The sequence below is a fragment of the Bos grunniens genome, chromosome 20, assembly GCF_055505025.1.
Source record: "Bos grunniens cultivar Pamir isolate PY7600 chromosome 20, Bosgru_T2T1.0, whole genome shotgun sequence".
In the NCBI taxonomy this organism is placed as follows: domain Eukaryota; kingdom Metazoa; phylum Chordata; class Mammalia; order Artiodactyla; family Bovidae; genus Bos; species Bos grunniens.
Window position 1 is genome coordinate 24536795 of NC_141184.1, and position 13768 is coordinate 24550562.

A 13768-nucleotide genomic window follows, 5' to 3' on the forward strand; every position below is an offset into this window, starting at 1 on the left:
AGAATTTTGAAGAAACAGATATTCTATTTTTTGTCTTTTCTTCTTGACTATGATGCTTTTCTGTTGTTTTCATAGGTTGATTTCTATGCTTTTAATATTTTTTCTAAATCATTCCTTCATTTCTCTTTCAGATTATATTGCCTTTTTACTGGATATCATGTCTTCTTCTTGCCTGCTATTATTTTTCCCTATTTTGTGTACCATATAAGTACATGGAAAGTGAAGATTTTTGAGAACATTCAAGTCTAAAGGCAAAATATTTAAAATGACTGAACATAGAAACTAAAATTTTTCACATTGTGGAATCTCTATAAACAATTTTGATTGACAGTCATTCAATTGGCAAGTTATTCTAAATCATTTTACCCACATCATTAGTTTACTCTTCTCCTTACTGAGAAATAAGTCATCCTCTGTTTATAGCTTAAACCTAGTTTAAATTTTCCTGGAGGCTTTAAGAACAGATGGTAGTATCTGTTTAAAGTTGATATGGTTATTAAAGTACAGAAATACCTAAGCACTAAACTTTTAATTCAGTTGACATCAACCCTTTATGCATCTAAAAAAAAGTCTACAAAGACTTGAAGGTTATATCTACGCTAGGAAAATGTAAATATCACAAAAGTACAAAAAAGAAGGAAAGACAAAAGTTGATAGTGCATACTTTATCTAAGACCAAAAATTGTTGACTCAGTTTGATTCACTAAAATGAGCAGAGGTGCACAGCTGGCTGCAGTCCATGGGGTCGCAAAATCAGACATGAGTTAGTGACTGAGCCTGCAGCATGCACCTCTCATATTCCAGCAATTCTTCCTTTCTAGTAATTTCCTTTTTTTTTTTTTTTTTCTTTCTTTTTCGTCTCCTTTACATCAGACATGTTTGCCATCAGTGGCTTCTGTTGTTCTTTGACTTACTTTTAGCATATACAACCAAAAGCGCCATCAACACTAACTGGGTTATGTGTAGGCTTATGAATCTCCATTAAACTCTGCATAGTAAAGGTACAGAAAAGAAAATCAGGAATGCACTGGTCTACTTTATTATTAGATACATTTGATAGTTAATTGTATGGGTCAGCTTGGCTGGGCCATGGTAACCAAAACATTTGGTTGAATACCAGATTGGATATTATTGTGAAGGAATTTTTAAGATGATATTAACATTACATCAGTCAACTTTGAATAAAGCCAAGTACCCTCCATTATGTGAGTAGGTCTCCTCCAAATAGTTGAAGGCCTTAAGAGAAAACAGACTGAGATCCTTCAAGGAAGAGGGAATTCTGTCCTCAGATTGCCATTGGACTCAAGATATAACATTAAATCTTGCCTGTGTCTCCAGCCTGTTGGTCTCCCTGGCAGATTTTGGAAGAGATAGCTTTCACAGTCACCTGAGCTATTTCTTAAGTTTCTCTCTCTGCCTGTAAACACATCCTATTGGTTCTGTGTCTCCAGATATCTGTTAATAATACAGTAGAATGAAAGTCATGTAACCAGTCTAAAAGACAAAATTTAGAGATGTAGGAAATTATTCAAGAGAAGAGTATTAGAGTTACAGTTGGAAACTGGATTTGTTTTCAACTTGTCTCTGCTGCTGCTGCTGCTAAGTCACTTCAGTCGTGTCCGACTGTGTGTGACCCCATAGACCGCAACCCACCAGGCTCCCCCATCCCTGGGATTCTCCAGGCAAGAACATTGGAGTGGGTTGCCATTTCCTTCTCCAATGCATGAAAGTGAAAAGTAAAAGTGAAGTCGCACAGTCGTGTCCGACCCTCAGCGACCCCATGGACTGCAGCCTACTAGACTCCTCCATCCATGGGATTTTCCAGGCAAGAGTACTGGAGTGGGGTGCAACTTATCTCTGGAGGATAGCTATTCAGATTATTCCATATTTGAGTAGGACTTAGGTTCTTGACCTCTAAATTAGATGTTTTATTGTATGACTGTTATAATTAACATGAAGGAATCACAGTATTTGATCAAAAGCACTCCCTTTATGCAACAACAGAAATAAATAAATATCCATTCAACCATTTAAATGGTACAAAAATTAAAAGAATTTATAGTTATTGCATTATAATTCTGTTTTTCCATTAATTGAGCAAAAACAGTTAGTGAAAAGCTGGAGACCCTGTGAACAAAGCCTCAGTTTAAGTTGATAAAATAGAAGTATATTCAATTATACTCTGACTCAAAAGTTATAGAAATTTAATTCATTCTCCTTATTTTAAATGTGCCTTCCCAGTGTCTATAATATTTTATTAAATTGTGGATATTTATATAACTTGTAAAATCTCTAAAGTTAAAAAGTAATACAAATTTGATTTATTCTTATAGTTTATAATTCCATCATATAATAGTAAGCTAAATTAATAGAATATTTCAATGGAATATTTGAAAAAAATATAATTGATTACTGAAACATCTTTCTGTTTGTCTGCAAAGAAAATTCTTCAATTCCCTACTTAAAATTCCCACATAGACTCAACTTCCCATGGCATCAAAATTGTTTTCTTTGTTTTGAATATTTCCCATCTCAGACTACTTGGTGCCTTAACCCAAAAGAAGTATCTCCCATGACCCAAAAACTACCCCCAAGCTTGTTTTATAAAATGAAAGAGCTGCAGAGGAATGGTTCTCTATTGGAGTCCAGAAACCAAAGGGCACACAGTTTTGTCTCAGCCAAAGTATATTTCTCCACAGTATATTGTCCATATACCTGCTAACTCATTGCTAATGAGTAACAGCCTGATTCTTCTTTGTAATGCTTGCTGATAATTCATGGGCAACACAGAATGGCTATTCATATGGAGTGTCTTTCTATGCCACTGCATGGGTGAAGAACAGAATAAGCCACTACGATGATGGGAGAGTCCATTCAAAAGAACCAATAATGAGATGAGTACATTGTCATCAGTGACTAATGTTCACAGGAAGACAGATTAGTGAGATCTAAGGGTTCTTGTGGTTAAGTGGCTGGATTATGCACAGATTGCAGGTTGTTTTGATCAGGTATAGTGTCCAGATACAAGAATCATAAATCCCAAGATTAGTCAGATAATTTGTCAATGAAATAACTTCAGAGTCACAGAACAATGGAGGTTGAAAATCCATGAATTGAGTGGGATCTGAATAGGAACAGAGTGAGGTGTGATAATTATTGTTCTAAGTGAGAGGGTTAAATGTGTAGACATATTACCACTTGCTATTTTCCTCTATTTTCCTTTATTTTTACTGTAGCCATTCTATGAGGGTGAATTGATATCTAATTGTGGTTTTGAATTATACTTCTTAATAATCCATGATGTTGAATATGTTTCCATGTCCTTGTTAGTCTTTTGTATATCTTACTTGAGAAATGTCTGTTCTAGTCTTTGTACAATTTTTGGTAGGGTTATTTGATTCTTATCTGAATTTCCAGGCTGCCAGCCTGCCCTACAATTTTGGACATGCCAGTCCCACAATCTTATCATAAATCATCTTCAAAAATCTATCTATACATTTCCTATATCCTATTCGTTCTTTTCCTCTGGATAACCCTGATTGATACACCTTGTATGTCATTTCTCTCTTGCTACCTTAAGATACTCTCTTTGGCTTTGACTTTCAACATGGAGTTTAAGATCATCATGTCTCTAGTGTCTTTCCCCCTTTCTTCTTCTCCTTCTGAAGCTCACATAATGTGTATGTTGATACCTTGATGGTGTTCCATAAGTCTCTTAAGCTCTCGTAATGTTCCTTCTTTTTATTCTTTTGTTTTCTTTTGTGTGCACTGTCATTTTGTGTTGTAGTTGTAATTGTAGAGAACTGAACATAGTAGAGATTGCAATCTAATAAATATGGAAATCAGATTCTCTCCTTCCCAGTGTTTGTTGTTGTTTTGTTGAGAACTGTAGTCATCCATTTGTTTAGTGACATTTTCAAAACATTTTTGCAAAGACTTTTTTTTGAAAGAATATGTTTTTTGCAGAGGTACTCTTATTGTGTGTGGTCCCTCAAATCCCTGTTTCATTATCTTTTTAGTCAATCAGTGACCTCAGAATGATTTCCTTAAATGTCTGGATCCAAAAAGATGAGCTAAGCAAAAATGTGTTCTGCCTCTTTGAATTTTTTTGACAGATGCTTTCTGAGAAGTCATTTCAGACCAGTGGAGTAGAAACAGCCTTCGGTCTGTGTCCAGTGAACCTCCAGGTTTCTTAAAACACACAGCCCTAATTTTTAGGCAACACGGTCTATATGCCCACTTGGTACCAGCAAATTATATAAATAATGTAGATTGCTGGCCCCAGGAGTGGCTTCTATAGGAAATTAGGGAATGATGTTATTTGGTCAGTCATGTCTGACTCTTTGTGACCCCATGACTGTAGCCCATCAAGCATTTTTGTCCATGGAATTCTCTAGGCAAGAATGTGGAGTGGGTTGCTATTTCCTGCTCCAGGATATCTTCCTGACCCAGGGATTGAAACCAGGTCTCTTGCATTTCAGTCAAATTCTTTAACATCTGAGCCACCAGGAAAGCCATTAAGGGAATGATAGTTATTATATATTATTATAATTATTATATGTTATATTATATATTATTATAATATATTAATATATTATATATATTATATGATAATTTGTACAACTATATTATCATATTGAAATACTTGAAGTTCCTTTCTTAAAGTTCATATTTGAAAAAATTACTGAGAAACCTGTATGCAGGTCAGGAAGCAACAGTTAGAACTGGACATGGACCAACAGACTGGTTCCAAATAGGAAAAGGAGTATGTTGGGGGCCAGAGTGAGGTACTCCGCCCATGGCAAAGGTCATGAGGAAGGAGGCTCGACATACGCAAAGGCGGGATCGAGCCTCAGGAGTCCCCCTGGAAATCCCCGAGCGTCTACCCCCATAACCAGAGCCTGCCTACTTTACTACTTTGTGCTCTTACCTACACCTCTGACTTTACGGGGGGCTGTCCCCCACCACCTCTTTCGGAGAAGGAGTTAACCTAGAGCTCCAGTTAATAATAATTCCTGGGCGTGATAAGAGTGTTTTAACCTACAAACTCCTCTGAAGGTTCTCTAGCCTGCCTGACAGGCTTGTCCGGCCACATGTGATTGCTCACAGCCTCCCAACTGTGAGAGGCATGAGATGCTTTAAACCTTCTAAAAACAGGTTCCTTAGAAAAGTTAGAAAACTATTAGTATAAGTATAATGGGCTAATTAGAAATTGTGTTGGTGAAGGGTTTTTCATTTGTTGAGCCAATGTTTGTTGCTAAGTCTCCACATCCCCTGCCCTTACACACATTAATGAATATGTAGAAGAAATAAGTATTAACCTTTGATATTAATCACGTTAGACCTTAGGCTAAGTAAATTCTTTCCTTAACTAAAATCCACTACACCCTCACCCTGTAGGAATGTAACTTTATTTGGGTGGCGTCTGTTTTGAGAATAATCAGCCCTGGAGAAATAAGTGTCCTGATTGACTGACCGCTGTCACAAGGAGAGGGTCGTAAATTGTCAGCAGGCCCCCCTGGCCAGAAGATGATGTAACACCCCTAAGACCTCTGTATACATTTGTATGAAGCACCTGACTTTGATAAAAGTCAGGACTGCTGTCCCCACGTGACTTTTGTATAACATCTCAGTGTATAAAAACAGACTCTGGAAAATAAAGAATTGGGATCAGTTTCTCGAAATACTGGTCTCCCCATGTCGCTCTCTCTCTCACTCTGGCTGAGTCTCCATCTGGAGCGCGGAACCCACCATGCTTACTAATTTTGCCTGGGCTTCTAAGATCCGACCGGGGAGGCCTCAGTGTCTCCTCTCCTTCGGGAGAACGGAAGGACGCCTGCGGCCTACGTAAGTGGTGCAAACTTCTTGTCTTGAAGTTTTATTGGTCTCCCGCGTAAACCAAGCTACTCAGCCTCTTTTCTCCACTGAATTTTCCTACTGAGCTATCCTTATTCTATTACTCTTTATATCTTTAATTAATATCTAATTGAAGCTATTGTATCCTGATCCTCGCCTACGCCGTCTCTCCTTCGAATACCCTGGATCAGCCGGGGCTGGTCCCCGGCAGGTGGCGCCCGAGACAGGGATTTTCGAAGGTAAGCTCCCCAAAGCAATCAGAGCCATCAGCCCTATTGCTCCCCGTTCTCGGAACAACTGGGTTATCAGCCCTCTTGTTCCCCCACGGAGCAGTTTGGGTCACCAGCCCTACTGCTCCTCCCTCGGAACAATCTGGGTCATCAGCCCTATTGTTCTTCCAGTGTTCGGGACGGCTAGGACCCCACTCGAGGGTGCCGCGGACCCCCCTGTAGGATAGACAGGGCGAGAGGAGTGGGAAGTGTTGAAAGTGTTAAAGAGTTAGAGAGAAAAAATGGTTTCTGAAGTTAAAAGGCCAAAGAAAAGCCTGATCTTTTGATAGCTTAAAGCAAAATCTTTTACTATACTTAATTTTCTGACATGGATAACACTGAAACTAAGAATGGCAACTCTTTATACAAGTAATCCGAAACTGTTAAAGAAGCTACTGTTAATTTAGATACTTGGGTGAAGGTGAAAAAAAACAACTAAACACTTATCCTATAAATATGATTAAAAATGTTCTGGATCCTCGTCATGAGGCTGTGGGGTGACCTATGGGAGAGGCTATAGCGGTGGATGGTAGTGGGTCTCCACCTTCTGTGCAGATCATATTTTCTGCCATTGACAAGGAAGAGGAGGGACACTGTGCTCTACCTCCCGAGGAGTGAGAGGGCTTACAGGACGCTGCGGCCGGGCGCCCTGGCGAGCCCCCTCTCCCTCTACACAAACCTTTAAAAATTTATCCAACAATTTCTGATTTAAGGCGACTACTCCACCTCCGCTTGCACCTCCCAGGGCCTAGGAATTCCCCAGTGTACATCCAAAGTCTCCCAGAGCATTGCCTAAAGCTGAAAAAGATAAAAAAGATTTCTCTTAAACAAAGGAGCTTTTAAAGAATACACAATATACAGAGCCTGCTCCTTGCAGAAAACCCCCTCTGGGGGGGCCTCACCCAAGCAAAAAAAGAGAGAAAAATAAAAAGAAAAAAGAAAAAAAGTGAAAAAGAAAAAAGGAAAGAAAATAGAGAAAGATCTAAAGATAGAAAAAGAACTAAAGAGTGAAAAGGAGAGAGGAACGGAGGAGGAAGGAATCAGGGAATGCAGCAAGATAGAAAAAGGAAAAAAGGAAGTTAGAAAAAGAGATACAGAGAGAAAGAGAGGGAGGAGGAAAGAAAAAGTTAGAGAGAAAGAGGGTAAAGGAAAAGAAACGAAAGAAAGAGAAGGTAGTAAGAAGGAAGAAGGGAGAATGAAAGAGGGAAACAAGAAGGAAATGATAGAAAGTAAAAGAGAAGAGAAGAGGAAGGAAAAAAGATAGAGTGAGGGAAAGAAAACTTGAGAAAGATTTAAAGAGAAGAAGGAAGAAAAAATCAGCAGAGGAGAGAGGAGAGGACTTACAGGACACTGTGGCCAGACGCCCTGGCGAGCTACCTCCCCCTCTGCGCAAACTTTAAAAAAAAAACTTATCCACCACTTTCTGATTTGGGGCGATAGCCGCCGCCTCCGTTTGCGCCTTCCAGGGCCCAAGAGTTCCCCACTTTGCCCCCAAAGCCTCTCAAAGTGTTGCCTAAGCCTGAAAAAGATAAAAAGTTTTTTAAACAGTGGAGCTTTTAAAACAGACTGCATGCACAATATGCAGCGTGCTCCTTGGAGAAAACCCCCTCAGGGGGGTCTCACCCAGGCTAAGAGAAAAGCCAAACGGTAAGGGGATTTAGCAACAATATTAACCCTTGACGAGGTTGCTCCGATTCCAATGGGAGTGGCTGGCCCCCTGCCTGAGGGCATTGTAGGACTTGTGCTAGGGTGTAGCTCGCTTTCAAGAAATTTTGGTGGTGTATGGTGTAGTAGATTCTGATTATATTGAGAAATTAAAGTTTTGACCTCACCGCCTACTAAAACTGTGCAAATTAATAAAGGTCAAAGAATAACACAGCTTTTGCTTTTACCTTAGTATCAGACAGGAAAAAACCTTGACTTCTCAAGCTAAGAGCCACAGAGCATTTAGATTTAGTGATCTAGCTTTTTGGGTGCAGGGAATTACAGCTCCAAGGCCTTTAAAAGATCTTTTAATTCAAGAAAATAAAATGTCAGGGCTATTAGACACAAGAACAGACGTCTCTTAACATTGCTGGAAAAGACTGGCCCAGTTCCTGGCCCACACATACTACTAAAAATGAGTTGGTGAGATTAGAGAAAGTGATATGCGGGCTGAGAATGCTGTAGAAAAAAAAAAAAAAAAAGGTGAGGGAGAGTTTAAAACCTTGAAGAGTAGTGAGTTCCCTGTTGCTGGAAGTATTCAAGCAAAGATTACATGGTTGCTTGTCATCTAAAAAGCTATAGACCAGATTTGGTTTACAAAACTAACTGGAGAAGCTTATAAACATGTTGTGCAACACCTCTTTACTTGCTTCTCATATTTAGGTGTGCCAAAAGTTTTAAAAACTGATAATGCCCCTTTGAAGCTGTGGAGAGATTGTTTACTAACTTTAAATGATTTCCAAAAATTATTAGGGGACATTAATTGGATACGCCCTCATTTAAAACTGACTACTGCAGATTTAAAGCCTTTATTTGATTGCTTAAAAATTGATCCTAATTCCAGTTCTGAGAGAAAGTTGACTAATGAGACAGAGTTAGCTCTTGTTGAAGTGTATGAGACTTTAAATGGTCAGTTAATTAGGATTAATATTACCAAAAGATGAGATTAAATTATTCTTGCCATAAAACATACACCTACAGGATGCTTGTGACAAAAAGGCCCATTGGTTCCATCTACCAGTGACCCCAAGAAAAATAGTTTTATCTTATCCCAGCTTGGTGGCACAATTAATTATAAAAGGAGGAAAAAAGAAGCATGGAACTTTTTAGAAAAAAAAAGTAGCAAATATAGTAATTCCATTCAATAAGGATCAACTGCAAGTCTTTTACAAAGTAGTGATGATTGGCAAGTTGCCCTGATAGATTTCAGGGATCAAATTTTGTTTCATTTGCCCTCAAGCCCCCACAGTAGTTAAAAGTTCAAAAATGTTAGATTGGCAGTTTGAGGGTACCTGTGGAACTTTCCAACCCTACGTAGTTCCTACGCTCCCCTTTACCCTATGGGGGAGGGACGTGCTATCTCAAATAGGAGATACTCAGAGAAGGGTTTTCTCAATTTCTTAGTGATCAACAGGCAGTACAATTAATAATACTATATATATTATTATAAATACATAATATAAATATATTTGCCTAATTGCAGTTCGCCTAATTAGGTATGGGTATAAATAAAATATAATAGAGGTATACCTAATTCTATTTATGGATCTATACTTAATTAATCTGTATATAAATTAGTATGTATACTGTATATGCATATTATATATATACTGTATAATCAAATATATATTGCAGTAGTATAATGTGTGTGGCTGATATTAATTGGTATGGTTTGATGTGCTGTGATGATATATGCTCTATATACTGTATAATTATACATGTGTGACATGTATTATTGCAGTACATTGGTTTGTGTTGGCTGGTATTAGCTGTGTACGTGTTGTATTGCTGTAATATATATTAATTAACATATTATAAAGATTAATTCAAGTATATTGATTATGTCAATAAGTTTATACTTGTTGCCATGTATAAATACATATATAAATACATTTTGCATTTAGATATACCTGTATACCAAAATGAGATAAGGAGGTTATGCATTTATTATTTAAATTTATACAGAGACCTAAACTAAACATTACACCTAAATTAACATATCCCAAAATTTATGTTGTTAAAATGTAAATTTTAAAAATTTAAAAAATTAAATTGACAACTGCTTGACAATTCCTTTACCATAAAACCCCCATAGGTGTAATTGGGGTAGCCAGACAAAAAATTGGTTTTATGGCAAAACGGCCCCCTAGAGTGGGTCCATCTTCCCGCTCAAACTAAAAAGGTAGTGGCTTCTTATCCGGGATTGATAGCTACTTTGATATTAAAGGAAAAAAGCAGAGCATTAAATTATTTGGTAAAGAGCCATCAGAAATTGTAATTCCATATAATAAGGAACAACTTGATGCTCTTCTAATGTTTGATGAGGACTGGCAGATTGCCATAGGAAATTATTGTGGTCAAATTCTGCATCATTTACCTTCACATGTTTTGCTAAATTTTATATCCAGACATCCAGTTATTTTCCCTGTCAGATGTAAACAATCTCCTGTTCCAAATACTCAAATAGTTTTTACTGATGGGTCAGCAAACGGTAAAGCCTCCATAGTTACTAAAAATCACCAAAAAGTTTAGAAACACAGAAAACTTCAGCTTAAAGCGCTGAAATAACAACAGTCATAAAGGCTTTTGCTATGTTTGCAGATGAAGAATTTAACCTTCATTCTGATTCTCAGTATATTGTCAGGTTGTTTCCACACATTGAAACTGCAGTTTTGCCTGAAAATAAAACTACCATATTTCATTTGTTAAGTAATTTACAGCAACAAATTTGGAAAAGAAATAAAATATTTTTCACTGGACACATTCGGGCTCATTCTGGATTGCCTGGCCCTTTAAATGCCTTTAATGATTTGGCTAACTTGTTAACCAGAAATACAGTGGCTACTGTGATTGAGGAGGCCAGAGCCTCTCACTCACTTACTTTATCATCAATATGCTACTGCCTTAAGATATCAATTCCAAATTCCCAGAGAAACTGCTAGGGAGATTGTGCGTTCTTGCTTATATTGCCCCACTGTTTATAATATAGTCTACCTATGGGAGTTAACCCTCGCGGTCTCAAACCTAACATACTCTGGTAAATGGATGTAACTCATGTCTCTTCATTTGGAAAACTGTCCTTTGTTATACCTTTTCTCATGTCTTTATTGCAACTTCTCGTACCGGAGAGGCAGTTAAAGATGTTATACAACATCTCTTTACTTGTTTTTCATATTTGGGCCTACCAAAAGCTCTGAAAACTGACAATGCTCCTGCTTACATTTCTAAGTCTTTTCAGGAATTTTGTTTACAGTTTCAAATTAAACACAATACAAGCATCCCTTACAATCCCCGGGGACAAGCCATTGTGGAAAGAGCACATCAAACATTAAAGCTTCAAATTCAAAAATTAAAAGAAGGGGAGTTTAAGTATAGTTCTCCCCATCAAATCTTGCAACATGCTCTTTTCGTAATAAATATTCTAAATGCTGATCTGGCTGGAACTACTGCAATGCTTCGTCATTGATGCCTGGAGCAATTAAATGCAAAACCATTAGTTAAATGGAAGGACCTCCTCTCAGGACAATGAAAGGGTCCTGACCCATTATTAACTAGCGGTCGAGGATGTGCTTGTATTTTTCCACAGGATGCAAATTCTCCAATTTAGATCCGGGACAGGTTGATTCTCCATGTTGCAGACCCCCAGACATCCAGTTCCCCCATTGCTTCGATCACAAAAGAGGAGCCCGGCGGCAACGGAGACAAGATAAACATCGAGATCCCGGCGAGACTGACAGGGCAGCTGCAGCGTGAACTCCAACCAGAAAATAATTCTACTTATTCTGTTTTAGCTTATCCACCCTTGCCTTATGTTTTCCTTTTTACTAATGACTCCAACAAACTTAATGTAGGCATGAATTATTCAGGTGGACCTAACGTAGTGACTTGTGAACAATGTATGCTTTCATCTTGTTTAAACCCTCAATGTAATGTTTGCTCCTTTGTGGTGTTACAATGCCCATCCTATCTTATGGTGCCTATATGATAGCTATGGTCTTACTGTGTTACAACAACTGCAGGATTTAATGCGATCACGACGGTTTGTGGTCTTGCTTATCCTAGGAATATCAGCTTTGATAGCAACAATTATTTCTGTTACTGCAGCAGCAATATCATTGACTCAACAAGTGCATACTGCCCAATATGTTGATACCATGTCTAAAATTGTTTCTTTAACTCTAGCAACACAGGAAGCTATAGATAGGAAATTAGAGATGAGAGTAGACGCCTTAGAAGAAGCAATTATGCATATTGGGATTGAGTTACAGGCTTTAAAGGCAAAGATGGCTTTGACGTGCCACGCTGATTACAGGTGGATATGCGTGACATCTTTGAAGGTAAACGAGACAGATTATGAATGGGAAAAGATTAAAAATCATATCTCAGGTGTTTGGAACAGTTCTGATATTGGCCTGGACTTAGGGAAACTTCATAATCAAATACAGACCTTGGAACACTCTCAACTGGATTTTACCGCCACTGGAGCAGCTAATGACTTTTTTCACACCTTCTCTAACTTTATTTCTGGAAAAAATATTCTGTCTAATATCCCTAGTCTGTAATCCTACTTCTCATAATCATTCTTCCTTGTATTGTCAGGATTCTTCGGCAGAGCATTTGGAGGCTCGCGACTGAGCTGCATCTGGCTGTTTTAAGAAATAAAAAAGGGGGAGATGTTGGGGGCCAGAGTGAGGTACTCCGCCCATGGCAAAGGTCATGAGGAAGGAGGCTCGACATACGCAAAGGCGGGATCGAGCCTCAGGAGTCCCCCTGGAAATCCCCGAGCGTCTACCCCCATAACCAGAGCCTGCCTACTTTACTACTTTGTGCTCTTACCTACACCTCTGACTTTACGGGGGGCTGTCCCCCACCACCTCTTTCGGAGAAGGAGTTAACCTAGAGCTCCAGTTAATAATAATTCCTGGGCGTGATAAGAGTGTTTTAACCTACAAACTCCTCTGAAGGTTCTCTAGCCTGCCTGACAGGCTTGTCCGGCCACATGTGATTGCTCACAGCCTCCCAACTGTGAGAGGCATGAGATGCTTTAAACCTTCTAAAAACAGGTTCCTTAGAAAAGTTAGAAAACTATTAGTATAAGTATAATGGGCTAATTAGAAATTGTGTTGGTGAAGGGTTTTTCATTTGTTGAGCCAATGTTTGTTGCTAAGTCTCCACATCCCCTGCCCTTACACACATTAATGAATATGTAGAAGAAATAAGTATTAACCTTTGATATTAATCACGTTAGACCTTAGGCTAAGTAAATTCTTTCCTTAACTAAAATCCACTACACCCTCACCCTGTAGGAATGTAACTTTATTTGGGTGGCGTCTGTTTTGAGAATAATCAGCCCTGGAGAAATAAGTGTCCTGATTGACTGACCGCTGTCACAAGGAGAGGGTCGTAAATTGTCAGCAGGCCCCCCTGGCCAGAAGATGATGTAACACCCCTAAGACCTCTGTATACATTTGTATGAAGCACCTGACTTTGATAAAAGTCAGGACTGCTGTCCCCACGTGACTTTTGTATAACATCTCAGTGTATAAAAACAGACTCTGGAAAATAAAGAATTGGGATCAGTTTCTCGAAATACTGGTCTCCCCATGTCGCTCTCTCTCTCACTCTGGCTGAGTCTCCATCTGGAGCGCGGAACCCACCATGCTTACTAATTTTGCCTGGGCTTCTAAGATCCGACCGGGGAGGCCTCAGTGTCTCCTCTCCTTCGGGAGAACGGAAGGACGCCTGCGGCCTACGTAAGTGGTGCAAACTTCTTGTCTTGAAGTTTTATTGGTCTCCCGCATAAACCAAGCTACTCAGCCTCTTTTCTCCACTGAATTTTCCTACTGAGCTATCCTTATTCTATTACTCTTTATATCTTTAATTAATATCTAATTGAAGCTATTGTATCCTGATCCTCGCCTACGCCGTCTCTCCTTCGA

General features: G+C 38.8%; 1 long non-coding RNA gene across 1 annotated transcript; it reads left to right on the plus strand.

Annotated features, from left to right (window-relative positions):
- Nucleotides 1-4770: 4770 nt before the first annotated feature.
- Nucleotides 4771-13419, plus strand: LOC147350164 (uncharacterized). The gene is made up of 2 exons (XR_015149193.1): nt 4771-6095; nt 11416-13419. It is a non-coding gene; the product is annotated as an uncharacterized LOC147350164 (long non-coding RNA).
- Nucleotides 13420-13768: the final 349 nt, after the last annotated feature.